This window comes from Lissotriton helveticus, chromosome 11 (assembly GCF_964261635.1).
Source record: "Lissotriton helveticus chromosome 11, aLisHel1.1, whole genome shotgun sequence".
Taxonomy (NCBI): domain Eukaryota; kingdom Metazoa; phylum Chordata; class Amphibia; order Caudata; family Salamandridae; genus Lissotriton; species Lissotriton helveticus.
In genome coordinates, this window is record NC_136072.1 from 66,324,264 (window position 1) to 66,346,797 (window position 22,534).

Genomic DNA, 22,534 nt, shown 5'->3' on the forward strand with positions numbered 1-22,534 from the left:
GGACTTGCAGCTCTGGCTCTAGCACCTCAATAGAAGGGTCTCCAACATGAGCCGCCCAGTGAGAGGGTTACCAGGAAAAAAGCCCCAAAATGAGATTAGAATACACCTAGATGCTAACATGTCTGACCAAGACAAATTGCGAACAGATGGACTTTTGGGCATAGCTTCTATTTGTAATGGTGTAGCGATTATACCCTAATGTCAAATTGGGTGCTACTGATGAACCGAGAGCGATGATAGTTCCCTTAGGATGTTATTCCTCATTGGTTATTCAAAACAAGTTAACATTCCGTAACATTTCAAAATTAGATTTAAAACACATAGGCTTCATAATAAGAATGGACAAGTATTAAATTCAAAACCATGAAGGTTTATTAAAGATTTCAATCATAACAGAATGCAAAGGGCAATAGATACAACCAATCAGTAAGTAAATGTTCTCCAGTATTAGGGGTGTCTTTCATAGATTCACATGCTTGAATATTCCCCGTCGTCGAAGTGGGAGTCCCACGGTAATAAAATAGCAATAAATGCTAAATATATATACATATCATAATAATATATAATACAAGAAAAGAAAGGAAATACACTGAAATCCTCTAAAAACCATTCCTACATAGGAATGCAAGGCAAAGAGAAAAATCATTTGTAACACATTAGTGTCATTATGTTAGTCCAAACTGCAGCCAATCAGGCACCAGCACCCTCTAGAACCTTCTCCTCAGAAGCTCAAGCCCTCAGATTTTCTACCGCAGGTCGTGTGAAGGGAGTCTCCCTGAGCTCTGCTCAGTTTTCTTCTTCAAAACTCTACTTTCAGATATTTCTCAACATGTCAAGTAAGAAGTCTTTATTTAGACCCTGCTCTTCTTGTGGGAAGCTGCGCCTTTTTGAAAAGGACCCCCACCAGAAGTGTATTTACTGTTTATATCCTGATCATGTGGCTGCCAACTGCAAGTACTGTAGAACTTTTTCTACTAAGACTTTAAAGGACAGGGAAGGCCGTCTTCTCCTTTGGCTGCAGCGTCTTAAGGACAAGGACTCTGTTGTGTCCGACGCAGAAAGTTTGCATTCTGGTTTTTCTTCAGCAGCCTCAAAGCGTGGTAGTGTTCAGGAGGTTCCTTCTCCTTTCCTCAAGAAACCTAAATTGGCTTTGCCTGTGGCTCCTGTGATGTCTTCTGCCACTCCTACCACAGCTACGCCCACGAGACCTGGCTCTCAGGCGTCTTTGGCAACCTCTCGAGGTGTTTTCACGCCTCTTAAAGTTTCACCGTCGACGGACGCGTCGACGAGCGCTCCGACGACGAGAGCAGCTTTGCTTGCAATTTCGACGACGACGCTGACTACCTCTTCAGCTTTTTCCTCGTCGACGACAGTTTCGTCGACAGCCACAACGACGAGGGTTTCATCGTCGTCTGCACCTGTCCCGTCGACGATTCCCATCTCGTCGACGAAGAAGAGAGAGTCCACGTCGACGAAAGACCAGAAGTCGTCGTCGACGTCGTCGGCTAAAGCCTCGTCGGCGAAGCCACCGTCGACCAAGGTCCCGTCGACGAAGAAGACCTCGTCGACGAAGACAGGCCCGTCGACGAAGACAGGCCCGTCGACGAAGACTGGCCCGTCGACGAAGACTCCGTCTACGGAGTCAGTGCCAGCGTCGACGATCGACACGTCGACGGCTACAGCTACAGTGGATCGCCCGTCGACGACAAAACCGTCGACGACCACTCCGTCGACGAAGATTTCTTCTTCATCAACATTGGCAAAATCAGCCTCGTCGACACTACCGACGACAGTTCCGACGACGGCGGAACCACTGTCGTTTGCGTCATTCCCGTTAGTGCCATTGCAGACAGTCAAATCGTCGCACCTTCGCACTACGGTACCTTGCCAACAGATCTCTGATCCAGAGCCTCAGCCACCATTTCCAATGTTTGCAACAAGTACAGAGCATGGCACTGAGTCGGATCAGGAAGAGGGCACGTTTGGAGCAGCACGTAGTCCCTCTGACTTGATTATAAAATGTCAGGACACAGATTCTAATGATGACAATGGCCCAGATTTTCAAGAACAACAGTTCAATCAAGCTCCTGTGGCTACCATTCCTTTGTCTTATATATCTAATCTCCAACATATGCTGGATGATTATAATCGCCGTTTTCCTGCAACACAGCAGGCAACACCCGCTACTGTGGCGCTACCTTCACCTGCATTGCCGTCCATTATACTACCTGCACCTTCTCAGGTTCATAGGTCTGTCAGCATCCATACTACCATCTATCCGCACCATGCAGATGCGGAGGAAGCGGATGCGGAATGTGAGGAAGGTGAAGTCGCTGACAACACCGATGATGATGCAGGCGACCAGGATATGACTGAATATGATGATTACCAGGCGCATACGCCCTCTCCTCAACCTGGTACCTCGAGTGAGTCTCCATCTGTGGATATCGCCAGCTTCCATCTTTTAATGGATAAAGCGGCTCAACGTTTCAAACTCCCACGCTCTCAACGCGAGGAGGATTGTTTTCTATACAATTTTAAAGACAAACCTTTCAAGCAGGTGCACACAATCCCAATAATTGATTTTGTATGGAAAGAGGGTGTTAAGCTAATGAATGCTCCAAACTCCTTACCTGCTCAGATTCCGCGCCTTGAGAAGAAGTACAAGGCCCCTACAGGTTCTCCAGCTTGCCTGATTTCACATCCTAAGCCAGACTCTGTCGTGACTCAGGCAGCACAGCGTAGAGCACGTAATCCGGCGTCCCAAATCACAGCCCCTCCGGATAGAGAGGGTCGGCGCCTGGATGCAATTGGCCGCAAGTTCTCGACCATGGCCTCCACGTCTGTCCGAGCAGCCAATGCCTTGGCCATTTTGGGTCGTTATGACCGGCAGATGTGGTCGGACGTTGCAGATTATGTGGCACTCATTCCTGATGCTTCCAAGGCTGACGCACAGCAGATCCTCCGCGATGGACAAAGAGCTGCGGAAGAAATCATCGACTGTGCTGTCGATATTGCAAACACTGGCTTCCGCCTCCTGGCAAGCGCGGCTGCACTCCGGCGTCAAGGCTGGCTGAAGTCCACCTCCTTCCGGCAGGAAGTTCAAGCCAGGATACTGGATATGCCATACGATGGTGAATCATTATTCGGATCCCATATTGATGATGCCCTTGAATCCATCAAGAAGGACACCGAAACGGCAAAGTCCTTAGGCACGCTACAATTTCGCAAGCAGTCCTTTCGAGGTGCGCGCGGACGCGGCATTTCCTCCAATTTTCGAGGTGGTCAGCAATACCGTTCATACAATCAGGGCGGCCAACGTTACACCTCCAATCAGCAGTCTCGCCAACAACCCGCCAAAACATTCAGAGGAAAGTCGTCCTATCGTGGCGCAAATCAAAAACGTCAATGACTTTTGCCGCTCTCAAAGTGTTGGAGGACGAATCTCTCTGTTTTATTCCCAGTGGTCCTCGATTACCTCGGACCAATGGGTTTTGGACATTGTCAAACGGGGTCATTCCCTGGAATTCACAGAGATTCCTCCTTGCACCCCACCTCGTGGCCCACCTCCTCCGCATCTCGAGGAGCTTTACCATCAGGTCCGTCTTCTTGTATTAAAAGGGGCAGTCGAAGTGGTCCCGAAACATCTAAGAGGACAGGGATTTTACTCTCGTTTTTTCCTCATACTCAAGAAGAACGGAGATTGGCGGCCCATTCTGGATCTGAGGGCTCTCAACCAGTTTCTAAAGTCTCAGTCATTCCGTATGCTGACATTACTGGAGGTCCTGCGTCTTCTGTCCAGCGAGGATTTTATGACCACCATAGATCTTCAGGACGCTTACTTTCACGTCCCCATCATCGCACAACATCGCCAGTACCTACGGTTCAAAGTGGGAACCATGCATTTCCAGTTCAAAGTTCTACCCTTCGGACTGCGTTCAGCTCCTCGTGTGTTCACGAAGGTGCTGGCCCCGGTGGTGGCTCACCTGCGTCTACAGGGAGTTCAGATCTTTCCCTATCTAGACGATTGCCTTCTCAAGTCTCAATGCCAACTTCGACTCGGTCAGGACACGCACCTTTGCCAACAGGTGTTTCAGTCTCTGGGGTTGACCATCAACGTCGAGAAGTCACAGTTTGCACCCCTGCAAATCAGGTCCTTCCTGGGAGCGATCCTGGACACGGCGCTTTCAAAAGCATTTGTCTCTCACAAGCGACGTCTGAAAATACTTCGTCTGGTCGCACTCATTCGCCGAAAACTGTCCATTTCTGTTCGGACGTTAAAATCCTTCTTGGGAATGGCCTCGTCATGTATCGCACTGATCCCAAATTGCAGGTTGCGCACACGTCCTATTCAGGAAGAACTGGACTTACAGTGGCGCCAGGTCTCCGGGTCTTTCAACGACCTAGTTGCCGTCACAGCACGCATGAGAATGAGCCTTCGTTGGTGGGCGCAGCCCGCGAATCTGAAAATGGGTGTGTCTTTCCTCGACCTCGCTCCGGAAATGACGCTGACAACGGACCCCTCCCTGGAAGGGTGGGGCGCTCATCTCCAGGGCCTCTCTATCAAGGGCAAGTGGTCACCAACACAGCGCAAGTGGCATATCAACAGGCTGGAATTGATGGCGATCTTTCTAGCGCTCAAGTCGTTCCTCCCAGTTGTTCACGGAGAGTCAGTGCTGATCCAAACGGACAATACCACCAGTATGCACTACGTAAACAAACAGGGCGGGACCAGGTCTCCACTTTTGTCCCGTTTGGCCCAGTCAATCTGGGACTGGGCTCTCCGCCATCACATCACCCTGACGGCTGTCCACCTTCCGGGGGTGTCAAATCTTCTAGCAGACTCTTTAAGCAGATCCACGTCCTCAACACACGAATGGGAACTGCACCAACCGACTCTGGATCTGGTGTTCCGCCAATGGGGTCACCCAGATCTGGATCTCTTTGCAACACCGGAGAATCGGAAATGCCCGTCTTATGCAAGTTGGCATCCCCACCCAGGATCCTGCGGGAATGCCCTTTTGATCAACTGGTGCGATCTATTCGCTTACGCTTTTCCTCCGCTCCCGTTAATACAGCGGGTACTGTGGAAGATGCGCAGGCAGCCTTGCCACATTCTGCTGATCGCACCTCGTTGGCCCAGACAGGCATGGTTTACGGAACTGCTTCTGATGTCCCAGTGCGAGCCCATTCCTCTACGTCCTCGTCCAGACCTCTTAACGATGGACAAGGGCCTTGTGTGTCATCCAGATCCCTCAACGCTTCAATTGTGGGCATGGAACCTGAGTACCTTGAGTTTGCGGACTTAAACATATCCCAGGAGTGCAGAGACATTCTAGCTCAAGCCAGAGCTCCGTCTACCATTAAGACTTACAAACTTAAATGGAAGCGGTTCTGTCATTGGTGCGTTTCAGCCAATATCCATCCTATTCATTCCACTCCTGAACAGCTCCTTCCATTCTTTTTGAGTCTCGCTCAGTCAGGACTCTCTCATGCTACTCTGAGAGTTTTCTTAGCAGCTATATCTCGCTTCTGACATGATGGCTCTTCATCCCTCTGTTCATCACGAGTTATACGTCAATTTTTCAAAGGGCTCTTCCGCAAGTTTCCACCTGTGCGTCGCCCTCCGCCAGCTTGGCACCTCAATGTGGTATTAGCTCAACTTATGAAGTCACCATTTGAGCCTATCCATAAGGCCAACATAAAATTCATCACTTGGAAAGTGGCACTTCTTCTGGCTTTGACCTCATCTCGTCGCGTGAGCGACCTTCACGCTTTTACTGTCAAGCCCCCTTATCTACAGTTCAAACCGAATGGAGTGGCACTGCGTACCAACCCTTCTTACCTACCTAAAGTACCTACGGATTTTGATTTGAATGAGCCTGTGTTCCTTAAGACTTTCTTTCCAGACCCTAAATCTCCGGCGGAGCAACGCCTACATTCGTTAGACATCAGGCGATGTCTTAAGTTTTACATTGCAAAGACTGCTCAATTCCGCAAGTCCGACCAATTATTCATTGCATATGGACGACTGCGCAGAGGACATCCAGTTTCCAAGCCGACGATTGCCAGGTGGCTTTCCTCAGCCATTGCTTTCTGCCACCAACAAGCGGGCAGACCATTGCAGTCTTCAGTGAGGGCTCATTCTACGAGGGCGATGTCTTCGTCCACCGCCCTGTTTGCTGGTGTACCACTTCATCAGATCTGCCGTGCAGCGACATGGTCCAGCAGGCACACTTTCACCAAACATTACTGTTTGGATGCCATCAACGAAGCGGATACCGCAGTGGGGCAGGCAGTGCTTCGCCATCTTTTTCAGTAAGGTGAGCCCCTGTTCCCTCCTCCTTATTATCTCCTGTGATTGCTTGCTGTTATGTACTGTATTATTTTTATTATAGTACTGTCTGGTTCTATGCTTCTTATGCTTAGCAATCTGAGTTTCTCGGAGGTTACTGCTTTCTATTCTATTCAAGCATGTGAATCTATGAAAGACACCCCTAATACTGGAGAAGAACAATTGTTACTTACCTGTAAACAGGTGGTTCTCCAGTATTGGTGTCTTTCATAGATTCACATGCGACCCACCCTCCTCCCCTCAGAGGCTCTCTTCTCCTCATGCGCTCTTAGTTACTTTGTGCTACGAAAATCTGAGGGCTTGAGCTTCTGAGGAGAAGGTTCTAGAGGGTGCTGGCGCCTGATTGGCTGCAGTTTGGACTAACATAATGACACTAATGTGTTACAAATGATTTTTCTCTTTGCCTTGCATTCCTATGTAGGAATGGTTTTTAGAGGATTTCAGTGTATTTCCTTTCTTTTCTTGTATTATATATTATTATGATATGTATATATATTTAGCATTTATTGCTATTTTATTACCGTGGGACTCCCACTTCGACGACGGGGAATATTCAAGCATGTGAATCTATGAAAGACACCAATACTGGAGAACCACCTGTTTACAGGTAAGTAACAATTGTTCAATTCAATGAAATAGCATGAAGCTCAGAATAAATACAGAAAATCAGAGGTCAGACCGCCAGTGGACCGTCTAAAAGATCAAGGTAGAGTGAGTCCCACACCCATAAGATTCATACATTTTGCGTGAATGTGCAGAGGTTTCATGGTCCCATCCAATTATACTAAAGAAAGAACAATAGAGTTTGAAATCCCATTTGTCAGCATTATCCCACAGAATCATATTGCAGTTCCCATCTCCAGTGCTCCTGAAACACCTTATAGTTAGTACAAATATTACTACAATATCAAGGTCAGGTTTTCATTAGAATCACATTGTAGTGCCAATAGATGATGTCAATACAGCAAAAAACATTAAGCCTGAGAACAAAGCATCATATTGTACATGAGAGAGTGTCACATTGTGTTTCAAAACTCATGTACAAACTAACAATCATGTGCTGAGTCCAGTTCATGGTGGGGAAAGGGAGAGACAGGGAGATGACTGAGTGCAGAGGAAGATGTTGTTGACAGCAGCAACCATTTTGAAATCTAGGCCTACATAATCCAATGTTAAAATAAATGTAACACCTTAAGAGCATATCTCAAATTCATCATAGGTTAATCACAGAATTTTAATACAATTATGAGTTTTAGGTAAACCTGCAATACCAACAACACCTGATGATTTTTTAAATCATCACAACACTTCTTCATCATTTACATATCTTTTTACTATAGTTTTCTCTGCTTTCAGGTACTCCCATCTGGCTTCCTTCTCCTCATTTAATCAAAGAACTTTGATCAGATATCATTCAGTTCATATTCTTCTCTTCCTTTTTCTTCTGCTCGGAGCTGACAGCTTCTCATTAATTCCACAATTCAGCTTTCCTTCAACCAAAGACATCTGACATCTACTACGCTAATTAAAATAATTATTATAGGTGTTAGTATCCTATATAGAATGGCTCCTTGTATGTTGCAGAGCCACTCAAAAACTTTTTCCAATCTCTAAAAAACCTTGAACTGTTTCTCAAGCACTTGTTTTTCAAGAATCTTTAATTCGCACATGACAATCATTGATGTTAGTAACATACCTGTTAATCTGATCACTGTTATTAGGCACACATGTGCAGCTTTGCTGAACCTTTAACATGCACATAAAATTCCAGAATGACTCTGTTGGAAAGACATATTAAAACCATAAAAAGAAAATTCTTAGAAAACCAGCTTTTTGCTACGGGTCAAAGAATCCCCCTTAAACAGGTTATGTAATGACTTACAACAACACACCACTTTGGCAAAAATACTGTATTTAAGAATTCAAAGGTATTATAAATAAAGGTGTTACACAAGGTGAGATTGGTGGTATGCTTGTGAAAGTTAGGGCACAACAAAATACAAATGTACAGCACATGTTCAAACAATAAGAACCTCTGAAGAGTTAAATACAAAGCCTGTCATGTGGGGCAAGCTGTCAAATCCCTGTTTAGCCCCATAACAATCAGACTACATCAAGTTCAGAACTTATTTCGATGATGCACTGCACTGAAGCTTATAGTCAATGGACTCCAAGCCAGGACTGTGGATGGTTCCAATTCTGTGTGGCTACCAGGATGAAGGCCTTATAGTAATACCTCCTCTCACCATAGCGATTTTATCCGGGTGTATCCTTTCCTTGTTGTCCTGTAGAAGACCAGTTTCCACAGAATACGTGGGTCGAAACGTCAAGAATCAATTAAGTTATGAGCTTGATGCAGATTGATTGTTGCAGGACTAAAAAAAAATTTGACTAAATAACCTATTTAAGGGGTATTCTTTGACCCCATAGCAAAAAGTTGGTTTTCTAAATATGGCCTTTTTTGGTGTTAATAAGTCTTCCTGACATAATCATTCTGAATTTTATATTTTGAATGTTTCCAGATCCATCCTGTGCATATTTACCAAATCTTTAATATGTGGTAGACTCCACCGTCTTTTGCTAATAATATACCTAAAGCAGCCTGTTTTGCACAACCATAGCTCGCATAGCCATTCATTCTTTATTAATACTTGTCAGAGGACCTGCTATGTTAAAAGCCAATCTGCCCACACATGTAGACAGTTTCCTAACCTTCACATCATTTAAAGCTACACCTGCTGCAGGAGTCATAGAACCAAATATATACTCTAGCACTTGACCTGCACTACATCTCTTCCCCCTCACAACCTTTTTTTTTCTTCTCACTCATCTCACGCATGTGATAAACACAAAGAAATATTAAGCCCAAGTAGCAGCTACCCACCCAGTTACGGGTGAGATTCAAATAGGCTGTCCTCCCACACACATAATAATTTCCTTTGATAATGGGCTCCCGTCCAGTAAGCATCGTATTATATGCTATATACCTTTCTCACACTTACTCCAACCTACTATTTCTGCTGTCTTTTTCTGTTTCTTTTCACGTGCCATGCATATGTGTTCCTTTTTTGCCTTATCAAGACTAAGCCTTAAGTGCACTTTTGAATATCTCACCTGTTTTTCTCACTTCTCCAGCATAACCCTTTTCTTTTCCTCCGCCTTCTCACTGAACTTTACCTTTCACTCATTGAGCTTTTCTGTAAATTTATTCTCGCCTTTATTTAATCTACATGTAAATTTATTAACTCCATTGTTTGGTTAATTTGCGTAATGTGTGCGACATATCTAGACATGGTCCCCATGCTTTTGCTTCCTTAGGAAGTATACAAAGTCCTAACAAGATGCACATTTTCAAAAGAAACATCAAAAGTCAAAAGATACAGTTCAAGAAAATCCTATGGATAGAACACATTTATTGTCTCACTACAGGCTAATGCATAGGTGACTTTGAGGTGGTAATATGTCACCCCCTCAGAGGCAGGTCAAAAATATACAGATCTAAAAAAAGTTTTTAATATTCATCTGATAACCTAAAATGTATGTTCTCACCTAATTAACCTACAGAATTATCTCTATATAATAACTTGATATCAACCCTTCTCGGAAGGCCACCCATTGCCCCTGCCAGTGCTGCCAGTGACGATTCTAACATAACTACTAACCATCGCACTCCTACAAGTGTGATAATTGACTATTCCAGTCCACCCAAAGCTTTCAATTTGGCATGGGTGGGAAGTATTAATCATTTTCATTGTATATTGAAATATTAAACAGTGTTGTTGTGCTCATCTCAACACTAGACAGACAGCGTTACCATGTGGTGGACTGTTATTAGTGCTGGTGTTAAGAGTTAAGGGCAACATTATGATGCTGGGCGGTCAGACCGCCGTCCGCTATTACGGTGGTCAGGAGATCGCCGACAAGCATGCGGACGGTCCGACTGCCCAATTTGGATGCTACTTGCAGAGAGTCAATTTGTTATCCATCTTCTAGAGGATAGACATGTCTGTCTAGGATGTGACTTGGTGAATCAATGGCCGCTGTCACCACTTCTTCTAGAGTTTTTCCCACCTTCCTCAAGTGCGACGCCTGGTTTCATTGCAGCAATCCAGCACATTTCACAACAGTGTTGGTCACAAGGTTTATCTGGTCAGGGCTCTTCCAATGAGGCTCCAAACAGTTCTTGCGCATGTGCTTCTTCACCAGTATCCCATCTCAGGGATTGTGACTGTGGCACTGTCCCTGCTCTGCTGCTGGGGTCGCAAAGTCAACCTGACGAAATATGGGACACACCACATCAGCAAGCCCTCTGCAATATTCAAGAACAATATCATCCGGGATGTTTACAAGTGCACCTGTGGGTACAAAGGGAACTCCTAGGTCTCCCAATAAACACCTCATGGGTGGAGAGTGAGCACCTGAGACTCATCAAGACAAGAGGGAGTACATCTGACCTTTTGAGGGAAGAAGAGGCGTGCAGTTTTGCGCTTCTGGATTTCAACGTATTTCATTGACCTGTTTCGCCATTCTTGACTCTTCTGGCCTGCCAAGAGGTAGACAGGGTAACTCCATGACATTATTTTTAAAGGGTGCACCACAATCTGATTCTAAATAAACAGACATGTTAAAATGAGGGGCCAAATCCCTCAGCAACAATTTACTATTGTAAGGCCATGGCTCCTTCTAGTTGCATAAACTTCGACCCAGCAAGAGAAAAAACAGACAACAACTAAGATGTACCTCAGGTTTTGGCAAACAGGTATTTTAACAAAGTCAACATGAATGCGAGTGAAAGGGACATCGGACTTTCTTGTGTGACACATGGTCACAACTGTCCTTCTGCTGGCATTTAACGGCTGGCATATTATGCATCGCTGAAACAAACTCTCTGCTATGCACCTTCATCTGGTGTTAAACCAGTACTTCTGAATGGTATGAACCATTCCATTGTTGCAGGGATTCTGCTCAGACACAGACCTGTGCACAGAGATTAAGGACCTCAGTGAATTAGGGTGTGCCAAAAACTCACATTAGTACCCAAAATTCCCTACCAGACTAGCAATCAGTGTCACATTTGCTCCTCGTCCTATAGCAAGGAAACCAATGATTAGACAACCTAGAACATGCAACTTAGGACAATCTCAGGAATGGTGGGAAGTGAGAACACTCTTTTGTTATGCTCTCATAACAGTCCACAACAGGAGTAAAAAAGAGACACGATAAGGTTAAAATATTTATTTTAACGACATGATCTCAAGCGCAGTATTTTAGCAAACATAAGCATACATGTGATTAACAATAATATGGTCAGCATGGTTACAATTCCATAAAATACAAAAGGAGGAATCATATTACAATGATAGTCTAAACAGGTGATAAAAGCGCCTAGTTTAAACACCCTCCCTATTTAGGAACTATGTATTATAAAAACTATAGAAGGTCTCATGAGCTTTGTTAGGGGGACCCCATTTACCTGTCTGCTCAGTAAGTGTAAATTACATCAGGACCGGTTAGTCTCTCTGCATGCCTGGAATCTTCCAAGTGTCTGAATTAATGGCAAGTGTGCTATGATAAAGACGCCAGAATCCTACTCGGCTTGCAGCTGCCAAAATGTTGTGTCTAGAATGTGTTACATGGACACGCTGATAAACAGGCTTGCACGTTATGATAATGGTTGCTCAGCACTCACTGTACAGACTGGGGGCATGATGTTTGTCTAGAGATGTTGAAAAACAAACCTTTTCCCATGCATAGACCTTCGTGAAAGCTAACTCTGCAAAAACAGCTAAGCAGTGTAGTGTACAAAAAGCAACAAAAGGTAAAATGACGTTTAAACTCATAATAAGCCATGCTAACTTAACATGCACGCAAAAAGAGGCCCATAAACCACACTACACCCACCTCCCCATGTTCGGGGAACACACAGTACTCAGGGCAAACTTCACAGAACGAGTTTGAACGAGACAGAATGTGACAGAACCAAGTTCAGAAATTTTGCCAAACTTGATATCAGGGAACGAGACTTGAAAATAATCAAAGCAGTGAAAATAAACACAGGTGGCTATGGTGTGAAAAAAGACCCCAAACATGTAATGAAAAAAATGAGGACTTGAAAAAGGAAAATATTCACGAGTTCAATTACGTGTCTATGAAGCAGAAAAAAATCCGTACTTCAGTCCAACAACGTGTAAGCACCATTTGTCGCAATCGCCTCCAGTAGGAAGTCGTTGTTATCATCCATGAACATTTCAGCCATCCAATTAAGTAAAGGGAAAGAACATACATGTTCCTCTATTGCAAGAGCCTCTAGCACCATCAGAGGACAACTCGGGCTTATTTTAAGATAACTGCGATCCAGAAAGTCATTGGCCGCAGTCCAAATGTTCCAATTGCCTAGAACCTCATGTGCCGCTGCGCAGGCCATAATCCCGGAACTAGAACAATCTATTTCATGAGCAACTAAGGGACTCATTAGTAGATTAAAATCCAGGTCAGGAGACACCGTGTTGCTGAGATACAAATCCAGGGCCCATTCAAAATCACAATCCGGGCAATGGAAAACAGGCTGCACGCAAGTGAAGGAAGAGAACCGGAATGTTAACCTATACGCCACACTTAGTGTTGCCAAAGGCAGCGATCCATAGTATTCTAGCATCCGGTTACGAAGATGGAGCAGCCGGGACAGAACGTCGTGAGCCACAAACTGCACATCCTTTTCGTAGCAAACAAAACAGCAGCACAATGCCGGCGCCTAAAGCCAGGAGCAAGGGGAACCCTCCAAAGACACTCGAAAAAATGCAGGGATCACACCGAAAACAGTCTGAAATGAGATCACAAGGCCAGAGCATACTACTTTAAAAAAGTGCGCCAGGCCAGTAGTCGACGAGGCATTCAAGATAGTGTGAATCAAAGCACCGAAATGCAGGGGCAGGTCCATGTTTAATAAGGCATTTACCTTAGTACGAGTATTTGCAACGTGAAGGACGAATGTCTCACGCGCAAATGTAAGGGGGAATTCCTTCTGGGACAAAAGAGCTCTTATTCTGCTCATCTTGTTGAACTCTGCTTTCAAGGTCGGAATCGAGGGCCAGATGGAAACATCAAGCCTGCCATGCGGAGGAGGGAACAACACATTCTTGCAGCAAGTTACACGCTGGGAAACGGTAACGATATAAGCAATACCAGCGTGCATCCCACAACACTCTTCATTATTTAATAATAAATAACTACCATTGGCAAGCAATGTAAATGTAGGTGTAATGGCCGGAACTGGAGTACCCTTCAGGACACACACTAAATTTGGTGCAAGCACATTACAAGAGCCGTGTAACTGAAGATTTCTGCATGTTAATGAATGATCTGGTGTCATGGTGCAATCTTCGCCATTTAAGAAAACTTCTTTACCATCCCTCAAACATCTATATGTGAATGGGAGATTCCATACTTCATGAAGATAAGCTCCACCCAGGGGTTCAAATCTGCCTATGGCATAATGTTTCATGCAATTCTCGAATTTGAAAAGTGAGAACGGTAAAGTTATTAACCCATGGATGAGCCATACTGCCAAATTGGCTTCTGCTACAGAGAAAGGCAAAGGTTCTAGGTTTTCAGTATGCACAAGTGAAAACATGGCATCTTTCATCGACATGAATTGCTGTTTTACAGTCAAATTGAAAGGCAGAAATAACAAAGTCGTGTTCATGTAATCCCATGGAACTCAGCCATTTTTTAACGTTTGCAAAGTCCAGGCAAACTGCATAACAGAACGCAATTGATTTTGCCCATGATACAATACTGCAACATCTTCTTGCACTATATCAACCACAGATGACACAATATTATCCAGAGTGTAAATTCGGAAAGAAACGGTGTTAATGCTATTACCTACCAGTGTAGGCACTTTTTCTAAATTGGCTTGATCAATAGATCTAAGCCTAGAAGCAGCTTCAATCTGTGACAGTTTCCAAACCTCATTATATGCAGCATATATCCATCTTTTAGATCTGCCACCCACAGGGCCTTTCACAAAATCATTTAATGTCTGAGCCAACTCTGGCATAATTTGCCTACAGAATAGGTGGTGACTGAATGTTGAGTCTGAAAGTGGGGATCAACTCTAACCTCTGTATAGCCAGGGGTCAGACCCAGAAAATGGTGCTGGCAGGAATCTGCACTTTTTTGCCATAGCAACCAGACTTCAGGATTAATGCTGGAAACATTAAAAGAGGAATTTCTAAACAGAGCTAGTAAGTCACTCAGGGGAATTACTGGTATAGTTATTCCAATGGGGAAATTCACCCAAATCAGGAAATGAAGGAGCATTTCATTTTTTAGAAGTAGCCAATCTAAAGCAGGTGGTTTGTGAAATAGTGTCATTCAGAAACAACATATGGTTAGGGATGAGACACGCACGATCCAAAGGCTCAGTGCCTTGCACTTGCTAACTTTTAGAACCCCAAACAGATTTAAGATCAATAGTATCTTTCCACAGCTCATAGTCCCCAACAGCCAACTGGTCAATAAAGGACTTCGAAGACAGTAATTTAGTGTGGCTTTTCAGTCAATTTAAAATTAAATGCATTAGGGTTTGATTGATCAAAATCAGTAAAATAGGAAAACTTTTTCAAAAACGTTTTCGAGCTGCCTTCCACTGGCGCGGGACAGTGTTCCCACTGTGTGTAATTAACCATATTTCTAAATGAATTAGTTTTATGCAAAAAGTGATTGCCAAAATGCTAATAACAATACAAATCACCATAATTTGCAGATTCCAAATATAAATCTTCAGCATCGAAAGCAGCACAATATTTCAAATCAGTAAGTAAAGCCTCAACAGCTTTAACATCCCAATCATCAGAGCGAATATTTTGTTTAACCACATCCCCCATAGAAACACAGAGTTCATTGGAAACATTAATAACCTCTTTGTTACCATGTATCTGGAACTTTACAGCATCCCATGCAATCCCATCTAAAACGGGCCAAGCAGTTATATTCACAAATGTCTGGTCCCTTTTCATGATGTGCGAAGAGGAGTGGGGAGCCAAAGTTCCATCAATCACTCGAATTGAAGTTCTTTCCTCAACATAGTGTCCATTAATAAAACGGAAAAAATATACCACAAATCCTATGGACGTTAACAAAAAAATAGCAATCAGCACCAGCCAAATATAAATCCAAGGAGGAATCAAAAAATGTTTTTTAAACCAGGTAGCAAAAATCATTACTTTCGAAGCGGACTTAGATGTGGATGAGCTAGTGTCAAAAGAAAAACGGGATTGCTTAGCCACACGGGTCTCCAAATTAGGCATAGACAAGTCAGTGGGGTAAGTATATTCAGAGTCATTAAGAGGATCACCAGCAGGTTAATTCAATAAAGGATTTGTAAGTGGACTCATTTCAACATCAGGCCCGACGGCAGGATCCAGGGCCAAAACAGAGTGTCGCACCTTTGCTGGACATGAAACCGCAGGCGTCATACTATAGAGGATCAGCCACCCTGTGTGGTTTTACATTGTCAATGGAAATGTACCTGTTCCCCTTCCGCCCAGGAAGAGGAGGTAAAATGACTGTTCTTGTACCCTGCATGCCAAGCACGGCAACTGGAGCGCGATAGGAAGGACCAAATTCTTTTTTGTTGTCGATCTTCTCCCGGACCAGGTCGCCAACTTGGGGTAGCCAGTCGACTACCGGAATCTGCAACACAGCTTCAGTTGTGGAGGGCAAGTGTTCCTGTGCAAGACTGTCTCTGTTTTTTTGTAGGTTCTGCAAAACATTAGAATGTTCATCTACGTCAAAGGATGCGGCTCCCGCCGCCATGTCTAGACCATCAAGGTCCGGTACAAACATCTTGATGCCAAAGAGCGTTTTGTATGGGGTCTGCCCACCCAGAGACCTTCTAGGGAGATTATCTAGTGCACGTTGTACGCTATTGAGGTGGGTGAGCCAATCTCTGCCAGCACCTAAAACCTTCACTGTCAATGATTGCTTTAAATCACGGTTCATCCGCTCCAAAACACTATTACCCTCAAGTCGGTATGGAGACGAAAATTTGACCTGGACCCCCAATGAAGCCATGGCATCCTTGTACGCCTTAGAGGCAAACGCTGGACCCTGGTCCGAAAGGAAGGTACCACACACAAAAATTCCCACAAAGACACGCAAATCCCTTATGACAGTTCTAGCATCAGTGCTCCTTTGAGGCCACACCCAGACAAAGCGCGTGCAAGAGTCATCTGCTACTAAGATGTACTTATACGCAGTATCAGAGGAGAAAGGACCGCAGTGATCCAAATAAACACACCCAAGTGGTTTATTAGATCTGTACAACTGAGTTTGGGACGGGCGTGCAGCAGAAGAAGGTTTAATTTGCAGACAAATGCCACATTGAAGGACAAATCACGAGTCTGTTTGTACAAACCCCGCCACCAATATCGTTGCTGGAGGAGAGATACAGTAGCTGACATGCCGGCATGCGCCGAAGCCATCCCGGGGTGAGCTGCTGTAATCAAAGCCTGTCTGCGGTCCGCGTTGGGAATCAACCTGTCACCAATGTCGTTAATTATCACATAAGGAACTTTATCAGCACTTAAATGATAAGAGTACTTCGAAGGGAACCCCTTAGGATAATTACCTCCCTTCTCAGTAGCGGCAATAGCTGCCAAGATTTCATCATCAATCTTACTTTTGGAACGTGCAACCGCTGCCACTGCAAATGTTGCTACTGCTTTCTTCGCAGTCTCGTCCGCGAGACAGTTTCCAACAGCGTGAACCCCAACGCGCTGATGGCCCAAAGTATGAATTACAAAAACGAGTGGGAATCTTTCTTTGGGCTCAGCCACTCAAACCCAGATCATTTTATGTTTTATTGTGCGACCCTTGGAGTCACAATAATCATTTTGAGTCCAAAAGGGTAGATTGTCATTGAAAGACTGTACACAGTAGAAAGAATCGCTCACAACTAGAGTAGTCACACTGGGGTCAGCGTACTCCAACGCAAGCATCAGAGCACGTAGTTCTGCCAACTAAGCGGTATAACGTCTGTGTATGCACGACATCGGACTTGAATTCACCATCCACCATAGTACCAACCACAATTGCGCAGGCCGCGGAATACGCGTGTCTAGAACCCGTAGCCGCTTGAGCACTTCCATCAGTGTAAATGATACAACGAAAATCCTCAAGTGGGCGCATAGTCAGAGGAGCAGGATGGTCAAACTCATACTGCAAGAACTCCTGAGTCTGCAAAGAGGACTCAAAAATAAACGTTACATCCTGGGATGTCAAGGATGTAGCCCATTGTATCCACCGAGGGTGCAAGGCCTTGGAATTTGGTACACTGGCCTTCATTACTGCCTCCAAGGCAGGATACAATGTAACAACCACAATGCGCTTTCCCTGTTACAGTGCGCATTCCTTAAGAATCGCCATTTGCACTGCTGTCAAAACTTTTTCCACAGTGGAAAACAGCAACTCGGCCAAAGTGTACAGGTGTGACTTGTAAGCGATAGGAACTGTGTCTCCCTCATTAAAAGTGAGGTACGTGAAACCCACAGACCCTGGTACGATTCTTATCACCAGGTTAGCATGATTATCACAAGTTGACAAGAATTTAGATTCAAGTAGATCAGCCTGCAAAAATTGCAAGATGGCTGAATGTTCTGGCAGCCAGCATGATTTGGAAAAAGTAGGTTGTATCAACGCATAAAGCGACTTTATATGCTGGGCATATTCTGGAATGTATGTACATCCGAAATTCAAAAAACCCAGTAGAGATTGTAGCTTTTTCAGTGTTGTGGGAGCCCGCAAAAGTTTGCATTTCTCCAAGAAGTGAAGAGCCAAACCTCCACCTTCATTGTTGAGCTCGTAGCCCAAAAACAACACTGTGTACTCTGTACTCTGCAATGTGTGATTTCGCAAAGGTAAATTTATAGCTAAAGTCCGCAAAACGGCAAATTATGCGGTCTACATGGCCCAGATGCAGCCACAACTCGTCGTCTGTGAGATAAATGTCATCCACATACGAACATGCATCTGCGTCGAGTCTCTCAAGGAGAGAGACTATTTGGGCGGCAAAAATGCCTGGGCTATTCTTGTAGCCCATAGCCAATCGAAGGAATTAGTGTTGTTTGCCACCACAGGTAAAACTCATCCACTGACTACTAAGGGAGGACAAATTATGGGCAAAAAAGCCATTGGATTTGTCAAGTGTGGTTTTGAACCTTTTACGCACAAGACTATACATCAGAGCAGAAATGTGAGTATTCTGCATTGGACACGTACGACAATGTGAGTTTAAGTGGCAGTAATCCAATACCAAACGGTACGAATCATCCGGCTTGGTCATAGTAAAAAGTGGGTTCATCGGAGACACAGACGTTTCAATTACACCTTGATATTCCAATTGTTCAAGGATTTCGGCAACAGAGGCTTTCGCCTCACGCCAGATGGGGTATTGGGGTTGAGGCTGTGGCATCGATCGCAATGGGATCTCATGTCGAGGGGATAATTTGTCCCAACCACAATGAGTACGGTACAACGCCAGCGCAAGCACCTTAGCCCAGTCTTCTGCAAACTGCAGAGCCTGCTCCTTCGGCACTGTGTGTGCGAAAGCAGGGAGGATCACCTCCTCCCCTTGTGGAGTGGCTAAGACAAAAGGTGGGGACCAGTCGACCTCCTCCAACAAAATATCATAGGTAGTTGTTAGATTTCCCCCCAAAAAACCTTTTATGGTACGCTCTATGTCTCCTTCAATCACAGTGACAATTTGATAAAGTCTTTCAGGGGGAGCCACTCTAGTGTCAGCTGTTTCCACTACAACGAATGTGTCAGTCACTGTCACCCTCAGTAGTGGACGCAGAGCCTCTCGAATGATGGTAATCTCCGCCACGCTGACCAGGAGTGCCTGCGCCCATGTCTATTTCTGAAGCTGCGTTCTCACTATTTGTGGCATATCTCGCTGTTACAGCAGCAACCTTTTTCTTCTGAAACTGGGGTCTTTGAAGCGGTGACTCGTCCTGCTTGCCTTTTCCGTCAGCCCTACGAGGCTGCTCATGGCTCTGTTGGGCACCTTGACCTCTGCCGCCGCCTCCTCCACCGGTGGCTGTTACCGATGTTTCCTGCAAAGAGTGAGGAGAACGTTGTTCAGGAACCTGAAACCTATCAGGTGACTTAATAGTACTGCGGTCGCGCAAATCATATTTCGCTCAACAGGGGCAGGTGTAGGCGAAGCCGGACGGGGACCCTGTTTCTGTTGCTGCTGCTTACCCTGTTTTTTGTTCTTACTCCAATTTTGTTCCTGAACTTTCGGGCGGTCATTCTTATCAGATGACCCTTGTTGTGTTTGCTGCTGCTTTTCTTTCTTAGCGAAAGGCATAACACCTAAACTATTACGGCCAACGGTCTTATAAGCCTCCGTAATAATTTTCGGTAACTGACGGGGTTTATCGGCGTCAGGGACATTGCGCAGAGCATTAGACACTTGGAAACTTACCGCATCCCCCTTGACAGTAGCAAGGACGAGATCACGTACCATGTCAAACGTTCCTACGAGCCTCATTCCTAACTCCACAGCCGCCTCTGGTCCGTGTTCATCCTGAACACGCTTGATTACAGAGGGCAGTATAGTCATCGACGGGGTGCCAAAGCACCTAGTGTAGACTGCTGCAAAAATCAACCCCCAAGTTGTACACTCATTTACGTCAGGCACTAAGTCTTTCTGCAAACTAACCGTGAGTATTCTGTGTTTCTCAACAGGACTTGTATTAAGGAACACTGCTTCCAGTTACTCAAACTTCTCGGCAAGCCAAAAAGGCATTTCCTCCTTATCTTGGGGATGCTTGCCCATGACCGCATTAATCATGACAGGACTAAGTTTGAGTCCGCCACCGCCAACTGGATGCGCTGCACCACCCGGAGCCCCACTTGGGAGGTTGCGTGTAACGTAATGAAACAGACCCCTTATACCTGCAATTGCAGAGGCATATAGGGGCCTCAGTTGCTGAGCTGTCATCGTACCCTCCTGAGGATGTGGGGTGTATGCAGCTAAAAGAGGCCAAGTAGCGCCTGGAATGGACAACGGTCCTTGTCTAACTGCTGTAATAATGTGTGTGAGGGCGCCATTAAACCAAACGGCATGCTGCCAAACAGAAATTGGAATTTCCACTGTCCGATATGGAGCGTACGCTGCAGGAGCATCAGCAGGGGTGTACGTGTGAAAAACACCAGAATTAGCATCAACCGTGGGAATTGTGACCCATGAGTAATACACTCAAATGGGTACGCTACGTCAGCAGAGACTACAAAAACCACTGCTTGTCCCTCCATAGAAACAAGGTATTCCTGCAAATGATTACGCACAGCTACACGACTGTGTGCTGGGATATCAACCGCAGCCTTATCGAAACAGTAATAGTGAAGAACAATGCAATACAAAAAGGCACCACTGGGTAGTAATTAAACAGTAATCATTTTAATTTGATCAAGCTTGAAGAAACCTATGTAACTATAGGTAGGTTATTTATCCGTCACTACCGTCAACTGGAAACAATAGTGAGGGGGTCGTAGACTGATATAAGCACTACTCAAGTGTCTCACAATAAGACCTCACTCGTTGATGGCGCCATGTTGCAGGGATTCTGCTCAGACACAGAACTGTGCACAAAGACTCAGGACCTCAGTGAATTAGGGTGTGCCAAAAACTCACATTAGTACCCAAAATCCCCTACCAGACTAGCAATCAGTGTCACATTAGCTCCTCGTCCTATAGCAAGGAAACCAATGATTAGACAACCTAGAACATGCGACTTAGAACAATCTCAGGAATGGTGGGAAGTGAGAACACTCTTTTGTTATACTCTCATAACAGTCCACAACAGGAGTAAAAAAGAGACACGATAAGGTTACAATATTTATTTTAATGACTTGATCTCAAGCGCAGTATTTTAGCAAACATAAACATACATATGATTAACAATAATATGTTCAGCATGGTTACAATTCCATAAAATACAAAAGGAAGAATCATATTACAATGATAGTGCAAACAGGTGATAAAAGCGCCTAGTTTAAACACCCTCCCTATTTAGGACTATGTATTATAAAAACTATAGAAGGTCTCTTGAGCTTTGTTAGGGTGAACGCCATTTACCTGTCCGCTCAGTAAGTGTAAATTACATCAGGACCGGTTAGTCTCTCTGCATGCCTGGAATCTTCCAAGTGTCTGAAATAATGGCAAGTGTGCTATGATAAAGGCGCCAGAATCCTACTCGGCTTGCAGGTGCAAAAATGTTGTGTCTAGAATGTGTTACATGGACACGCCTATAAACAGGCTTGCACGTTATGATAACCTTGGCGGCTCAGCACTCACTGTACAGACTGGGGTGATGATGTATGTCTAGAGATGTCGAAAAACAAACCTTTTCCCATGTATAGACCTTCGTGAAAGCGAAGTCTGCAAAAACAGCTAAGCAGTGTTGTGTGCAAAAAGCAGCACAAGGTAAAATGGCGTTTAAACTCCTAATAAGCCATGCTAACTTAACATACACGCAAAAAGAGGCCCATTACCCACATTACACCATCCCACACCATCTCGGTAGGATCATTGAAGTGTCTCACCACAGCAGGTCAATATAGAATCCAGCAACACTGGCCTCCCATTACACTCATCCTTGCTACATCCTGGAGGAGGGTCAAGACTGATTTGCATATAGATGGGTCCAAACTGAGGTGGCATGGTGTGCAAAATAAAAATGCGCTGGGATGCGGCCCGAGTAATTACCAGTGGCATAAATTAATTCAAGCATTCATCCATCCTTTTTTTGTTCATTTTTAGTGGTCGCACAAAGCCCTTTTACACACAATTTGAACACCACTAAAGTGCATCTCGAAAAAAAGGCAAAAGCATCACGATCACAATGACCAACGTCAATACTGTGCCCAAATCAAAGCTCCATAGCTGAAGTGCTCACAACTTTCATACATATTTCATGACACTGAACCCCCATACCAATCCCATAATGCACTGCAAAAAACATGTAATACACTGCTTTCAATGGCCCAATCTAACACGACATATCACCCTACTTATACTAATTTCTCCTCATTACTCAGATTAGCCTCAGGAGCACAGGACCACTGCCATTAAGCCACAAGGAATCATTGGAATTCTGGAGTGCAGAA

General features: G+C 44.7%; 1 protein-coding gene across 3 annotated transcripts in view; it reads left to right on the top strand.

The window, feature by feature from the left end:
* Positions 1-22,534, top strand: part of LOC144791017 (cytochrome P450 2J2-like) — a 381,495-nt gene that overhangs the window by 334,053 nt on the left and 24,908 nt on the right. The gene's annotated exons all lie outside the window — the stretch shown is intronic.